General features: G+C 35.3%; 1 long non-coding RNA gene across 1 annotated transcript; it reads right to left on the bottom strand.

The window, feature by feature from the left end:
* Positions 1-717: 717 nt before the first annotated feature.
* On the bottom strand, positions 718-4,190 carry LOC103429828 (uncharacterized). Its single transcript, XR_528676.4, has 5 exons — positions 3,886-4,190; positions 3,740-3,808; positions 2,038-2,221; positions 1,631-1,724; positions 718-1,025 (listed from the first exon to the last, which is right to left on the bottom strand). It is a non-coding gene; the product is annotated as an uncharacterized lncRNA (long non-coding RNA).
* Between the last annotated feature and the right edge of the window lie 3,854 nt (positions 4,191-8,044).

The following is an 8,044-nucleotide window of genomic DNA, read 5'->3' as shown; positions in this document are numbered from 1 at the left end:
GCCCGACATCCTCATCAACACACTCACACCACACGGCAGAGCGGCTCTGATATCAAATTATCACATTCCAGTCTCGGCTCCCCCGTAGCACAATATTGTCCGCTTTGGGCATACCATTCCCTCACGGTTTTGTTTCTGGGAACTCACGAGCAACTTCCCAGTGGGTCACCCATCTTGGGATTGCTCTCGCCCAAACCCGCTTAACTTCGGAGTTCCGATGGAATCCGAAGCCAGTGAGTTCCGAAAATGCTTCGCGCTATAGGGAGGGGAGCATCACTAGTAAAAAAAACACTTTGCGCGACGCAGGTCCTTCGTCGCGCAAAGTCAAAAAACGTCGCGCAAAACTTTGCCCAACCCACCTTGGTCGCGCGAAAACCGTCGCGGCAAGGCAGTGACAGAAGGCTTTGCGCGACGCATGTTATCTCTTCGTCGCGCAAAACTACTTTGCGCAACGCAGCCTACGTCGCGCAAAGTAGTTTTGCGCGACGCAGCATACGTCGCGCAAAGTAGGTTTGCGCGACGAAGAGATAACATGCGTGGCGCAAAGCCACTTTGCGCGACGTAGACCTACGTCGTGCAAAGTCACTTTGCGCGACGCACATCCGTCGCGCAAACCCTTTTTTTTTATTTAGTGAAAAATAATTTTTTTTGTTTTAGTGAAATTTTTTTTAAAATTTTTTTGATAAATATTGTAATTAAATTCTAAAGAATAATTAATTAACCAAGCAAAAATATTTAATTATAAAATATATGAAAATGTACATACAAGATGTCCAAACAAAAAGAAAAAACTACAAGTGGACTAAGTTTAATACATCAGGCTACTGGGTATCGGCAGGGCAAGGTGGCTTTAAGGTCGAAGGTGGAGTAAGATGAGGTGCTGGTAGCGAGATTTGGAGGCTCGACATCTGTATGGCTTGTACAAGTTCTTGCACCCTCCCGACACAGGTCTTCATCTCATCGCCCTGGGCCCTCAGCTACGCCATCATTTGCTTATCCTCGACCCTCAGCTGCGTCACTTCCGCCTTCAATAAAACACAAATACCAAAAGATGGTTCATATTGATAAAACACAAATACCATAAGCAAATGAAAAGCAAAAGTGAAGGCAGCCCTAAGTCTGTCAAGTGGGCAAAGGGTGCTTTACTTTTACTATCTAGGGTTTTAAAACACAGGTTGCCGGCTCCAGCAGGCGCATTAGTCTTTTAGTTTCCTTGTTCCACAAGAATTATTTAATTCTTCTTTAAGGATTTTAGGTTTAAGTCTTTATAATTTACATCCTTGTAACTCTCTGGGTACATGTTTAAAGATTAATAGAATTGCTAGAGCTTTGCTTCTCTCTAGGTTTGTGTGATGCAACCTTACCCTAGGAGTGATTCCTAGGAACCCCACGGGTGTGATGTTAATAGTTTCTATCCTTTTGATCTTCCTTTATCTTTCTTTTTTTTTCAAATATTCGTTGTGCGTTCTTTCTACAACTCATAATTCAAAAAGACTCAAAATCGAGATGTTGTTCATGACGTATTGGTTCTGAAAACACAAACATTACATGCATGCATCCCAATCATGTATGCTACGACCATTGCAATCATGAAAACAAGTTCAGTATTTGAAAGGATTAGATCTTTTACCTCTCTTGTACCAATAGTTAAGTCTGCGAATCCAATCGTTGACTTGGATGTATAATTTTTGTTTTCTAGGGTTGGCCACAAGTATATCAAAATCCTGTCAGCACATACAAACACATGATTCCAAATTAGCGCATCTTATGAAAAAATCCCATGTGCCCCTCTTCTTTTCCTGTTGTTTGGTGGTTTTGAAATTGAAAATGAACTAGCTTTCACACCTGGAACTTAAATACCTGCTCTAGAATTTGAACAAAATCCTAAACTATACGAGTATGCTTTAGGAATATAATATTGACATTGAAATTAACTTGTTTCATGCCGATTTAAGACTCGCATTCAAAATTGAACACCACCCTAATCTCTTCAGTCACTAAAACAACATATATACATGATAGAGACTCGAGACTTACATTGAATTTCGGCAAAACCCCAACTTGGACAAGTCTGATTAGTCACTAAAACCCCAAATCGGCAATACCACCATCTTCCTTTTTAGCTTTCCGAAGCATACCTCATCAACCCAAGCTAATCACAGAGCGGTAGCAAGTTGCAAAACCAACCTAAGCAACAAGAGTGCTGGCAGTGGTTGACTCGCTGTAAAACAAAAGAGAATTCGTAAATTGTTGTATAGAAACAAAAAACAAATCTACTGACAATAAACTCCAAACATCGGCTGGCAGATATGCAAAGAAGAGACAATATGTATTGGGTACTTCAATTATGTATCCGTTCTTGCAAAGATAGGGAATGATAAAATGATTCTTCTTAATGCTTCCTAATTGAACTGAAAAAAGAAACATTCGGTGGTCAACACCCAATTACTAATTAATTAAGTGGTGACCATGAACACGTGAATAAAATTGTAGAGGTTAATTATACGGAATCTTACCGCAAAATAAAAATTGAAATTATGTGTTGGGCACAGTTATATTGAAGAATAATTTCTATTTAACTGAAATTAAATCCAAATAAATGATTCATAAAATTACAGATTTTCAATCAAATGCGGAATATACACAACAATGTTATTTCTGATTTGAATATAACCAACTACATCCCAAGTTGTATCAGTATCAATGGATCCAACTACATCCCAAGTTGTATCAGTGATAAAACAGTATACTAAAATGAAGAAATAATATGTTCTAAAACTTCATTAGTACAAACAGTATACTAAAATGAAGAAATAATATGTTCTAAAACTTCATTAAAATTTTCCTGCTGACACTTTAATATTCAATTTGGCAAAACTAACCACCATTTTTTGTTTTGGAAACGGACTCAAAACTAACAATCGACACAAACGAAAGAGGACCATAAATATGCATCAAATAAGATAGTAATCCTTCCACCTAACCAACATAATCATTATTTTAACAATGGTTCACGGAATTATTTTTCAATTTCCTTCCCAGGAAGCATTCAGACAACAAAGAACAATGCCGCAAATCACTGAAACTAACCAAAACTAAAGGACCACACCTGCTCCCAATTATGAACAGAAGAAGAGTGCAAAATACATGACAAAATTATTCACCACAACAACACTCGGCTATCAGGTGCAATGGGACCTTTGTTTTTATAGGGGAATTTGACTGCTTTTGGGATTCTTTTTCTTAATTGATCACCTTTACATCTCTTGGTTGTAGAATTTGTCATCATAAATATTGTACCATCAAAGCAAAAATATTGTACCATACCCCACCACTATAGCAATGAAAAGCTGCTATCTCCTAGTTCGTTAGTAGTTTTTAGTGTTTTGGTGTTGCTTCCTTTTCTGTTTTGTTTCTGGTTCTTTCTTGTTTAATATAACTGTTTCTTCATCACAAGTAAAAAATAAAAAATCTTATATCAACCAGAGAAAAGAGTTATACTTAATAATATTGAACCAAGTTATATGAGATATTAGAATACCCAGAAAACACACATACAACAATACGCATATAAATTATGGCATTCAGAGGAGTCAAGAACACACATGTTGTCAGTATATGAGATTGTTCCGATGAAAGTATCACTCTTCTGTTTTACATATGAAACACAAATACATAAATGGGTAAGACGAAGGCCATGGCAGCATTATTAAAAAGCAAAGGAAGAACATGAACTCACCTTGGTTTGAGAGCTTGAAAGATATAATCAGAGCATTTAGCGGTAGCTTGTGCGACAACTTGTATGGCCCTGTACCAACAAAAACAGATAAATTTGTGACAAAAACCCTAAGTAACAAAAACCCATCGAAAATCAGAAACCCTTACCTTGAATTTGGGATTTGATTCGACAGGATTTGGGGTCTACAGGGAAAGACAGAGGGGTTCAAGGAGGGTTCCAGATTGGGGTTTGCGTGGAAAGAAAGAGGGAAAGAAAGAGAGGGAGATTTGGGGTGTACAGGGAATTGAGGGTTCCAGATTGGGTTCGAAAGAAGGGGAAAGAAGGAGGGTTCAAGGAGGGAGGGTTCCAGATTTATCACAACTCGGAAATAAAGAGGGAAAGAAAGAGCGAGGGTTCAGGTTTGGAGTTCACAGGAAAGAAAGAGGGAAGGTTCAATATTTTGTCCAAAGTTGGAAAATTGAAAAAGGCGCCTATTTTTCACGCCAAATTTATTAGAACTCGCGCGACGTAGGTTTAGAAGTAGACGTCGCGCAAAGTGGTTTTGCGCGACTATCACATCAAGCCGTCGCGCAAAGTAATTTTTTCAAAAAAAAATTATTATAAAAATTATTGAAAATGTGATTTTCCTCCTTTCAAATTCATTTTTTTTATATATAAACCCCATTTTGATGATTTTTTACAGCTATACTCCTTGACCCTATATGAATATAATGAATGAATTCGATCTTCAATTTAAAATATTTACACAAGTGGATACCACAAAATCTTATGTTATACTTAATGAAAGTATAAATAAACTCTAAGTGTTAGTCACTATTGTTTTGATGGGATACGAATTCTCCGAAACTAATTTCAACGATCCCAACCGTCAAACTTGTTTGAATATGCTTCGAGATCACATCAGCAAAAAATCACAAAAAACAAACATTCAGAGATCAAGTAATGGGACAAAGTTTTTCGACGGTTATAAACGAAAAATCACAATTTAACGGTTATTTTAACTCCGATTTTGATGATTTTTTACAGCTACACTCCTTGACCCTATATGAATACAATGAATGAATTTGATCGTCAATTTAAAATATTTACACAAGTGGATACCACAAAATCTTATGTTATACTTAATGAAAGTATAAATAAACTCTAAGTGTTAGTCACTATTGTTTTGATGGGATACGAATTCTCCGAAACTAATTTCAACGATCCCAACCGTCAAACTTGTTTGAATATGCTTCGAGATCACATCAGCAAAAAATCACAAAAAACAAACATTCAGAGATCAAGTAATGGGACAAAGTTTTTCGACGGTTATAAACGAAAAATCACAATTTAACGGTTATTTTAACTCCGATTTTGATGATTTTTTACAGCTACACTCCTTGACCCTATATGAATACAATGAATGAATTCGATCGTCAATTTAAAATATTTACAGAAGTGGATACCACAAAATCTTATGTTATACTTAATGAAAGTATAAATAAACTCTAAGTGTTAGTCACTATTGTTTTGATGGGATACGAATTCTCCGAAACTAATTTCAACGATCCCAACCGTCAAACTTGTTTGAATATGCTTCGAGATCACATCAGCAAAAAATCACAAAAAACAAACATTCAGAGATCAAGTAATGGGACAAAGTTTTTCGACGGTTATAAACGAAAAATCACAATTTAACGGTTATTTTAACTCCGATTTTGATGATTTTTTACAGCTACACTCCTTGACCCTATATGAATACAATGAATGAATTCGATCGTCAATTTAAAATATTTACACAAGTGGATACCACAAAATCTTATGTTATACTTAATGAAAGTATAAATAAACTCTAAGTGTTAGTCACTATTGTTTTGATGGGATACGAATTCTCCGAAACTAATTTCAACGATCCCAACCGTCAAACTTGTTTGAATATGCTTCGAGATCACATCAGCAAAAAATCACAAAAAACAAACATTCAGAGATCAAGTAATGGGACAAAGTTTTTCGACGGTTATAAACGAAAAATCACAATTTAACGGTTATTTTAACTCCGATTTTGATGATTTTTTACAGCTACACTCCTTGACCCTATATGAATACAATGAATGAATTCGATCGTCAATTTAAAATATTTACAGAAGTGGATACCACAAAATCTTATGTTATACTTAATGAAAGTATAAATAAACTCTAAGTGTTAGTCACTATTGTTTTGATGGGATACGAATTCTCCGAAACTAATTTCAACGATCCCAACCGTCAAACTTGTTTGAATATGCTTCGAGATCACATCAGCAAAAAATCACAAAAAACAAACATTCAGAGATCAAGTAATGGGACAAAGTTTTTCGACGGTTATAAACGAAAAATCACAATTTAACGGTTATTTTAACTCCGATTTTGATGATTTTTTACAGCTACACTCCTTGACCCTATATGAATACAATGAATGAATTCGATCGTCAATTTAAAATATTTACACAAGTGGATACCACAAAATCTTATGTTATACTTAATGAAAGTATAAATAAACTCTAAGTGTTAGTCACTATTGTTTTGATGGGATACGAATTCTCCGAAACTAATTTCAACGATCCCAACCGTCAAACTTGTTTGAATATGCTTCGAGATCACATCAGCAAAAAATCACAAAAAACAAACATTCAGAGATCAAGTAATGGGACAAAGTTTTTCAACGGTTATAAACGAAAAATCACAATTTAACGGTTATTTTAACTCCGATTTTGATGATTTTTTACAGCTACACTCCTTGACCCTATATGAATACAATGAATGAATTCGATCGTCAATTTAAAATATTTACAGAAGTGGATACCACAAAATCTTATGTTATACTTAATGAAAGTATAAATAAACTCTAAGTGTTAGTCACTATTGTTTTGATGGGATACGAATTCTCCGAAACTAATTTCAACGATCCCAACCGTCAAACTTGTTTGAATATGCTTCGAGATCACATCAGCAAAAAATCACAAAAAACAAACATTCAGAGATCAAGTAATGGGACAAAGTTTTTCGACGGTTATAAACGAAAAATCACAATTTAACGGTTATTTTAACTCCGATTTTGATGATTTTTTACAGCGACACTCTTTAAACCTCTATGAATACAATGAACTAATTTGATCGTCAATTTAAAATATTTACACAAGTGGATACCACAAAAGAAAAAGCAATTAAAGAACCTCAAAAGAAAAGCAAAAAAAAAAAAAAACACTTTGCGCGACGTCACCTACGTCGCACAAGGTTTTTTAAAAATATTTTTTGCCCGTTTGCTTATGAATACAAAATAAATAAATTAAAATCTACTTAGTAAATATATATATACCATTGAACTAGATGGGAAACACATTGTACGAGATTACTTTCAACGATCCAACTGTCAAATTTGTTTGTATATACTGCGAGATGGCATACGCCAAAAATCGAAAAAAACAAACATTCAGAGATTAAGTATGGGACAAACCTTTTCGACGGCTATAAACGAAAAATCACGATTTAACGGTTATTTTAACTTCGATTTTGATGATTTTTTACAGCGACACTCTTTAAACCTATATGAATACAATGAACTAATTTGATCGTCAATTTAAAACATTTACACAAGTGGATACCACAAAAGAAAAAGGCAATGAAAGATCCCCAAAAAAAAAAAAAAAAAAACTTTGCGCGACGTAGCTGCATCTGCGTCGTGCAAAACAACTTTGGGCAAAAGGGTAAAATATTGTAGGTTTGGCGCCAAAACTTTGCGCGACGAATGGTGACGTCGCGCAAAACAGTTTTGCACGACGCAGGTAAACCTACGTCGCGCAAAATAGCTTTGCGCGACGTCAACCTTCGTCGCGCAAAGTGTCGTCGCGCAAAGACTATTTGCGCGACGTTTTATGTTTGGCGTCGCGCAAAGTCACTTTGCGCGACGAAAATTTGTGCGTCGCGCAAGATTCCGTCGCGCAAACGAGTTTTTCTACTAGTGCATATACATATAAGGCACATTACCCCCTCTTCGTTGGTCGATATGAGATGTTACAATTTTCATCACAAAACATAGCCTCATAATTAATGTCTTTAAAGTTATCATTTCCACAAAAAAAATTAATCTTGAAAGCATTATATTTTTTTCCTATTTATTTGATGGAGGGTTAGTTCCAATTTGACTACGTTAATCCTCAAAAATTACGTGCACATACATACTGTAGATTATTTCTTGAAAATATTTTACTCAAAGTTTGAGAGACCCGGTCGAACCATTTCATTTTTCTTTTGAGTTTTTAATTTTTTGTTGGAAAATATTAGCATTTA

Source organism: Malus domestica, chromosome 17 (assembly GCF_042453785.1).
Source record: "Malus domestica chromosome 17, GDT2T_hap1".
Classification (NCBI taxonomy): domain Eukaryota; kingdom Viridiplantae; phylum Streptophyta; class Magnoliopsida; order Rosales; family Rosaceae; genus Malus; species Malus domestica.
The sequence above is the reverse complement of the archived record's forward strand: the minus strand, read 5'-3'. Positions and strand labels throughout refer to the sequence as shown.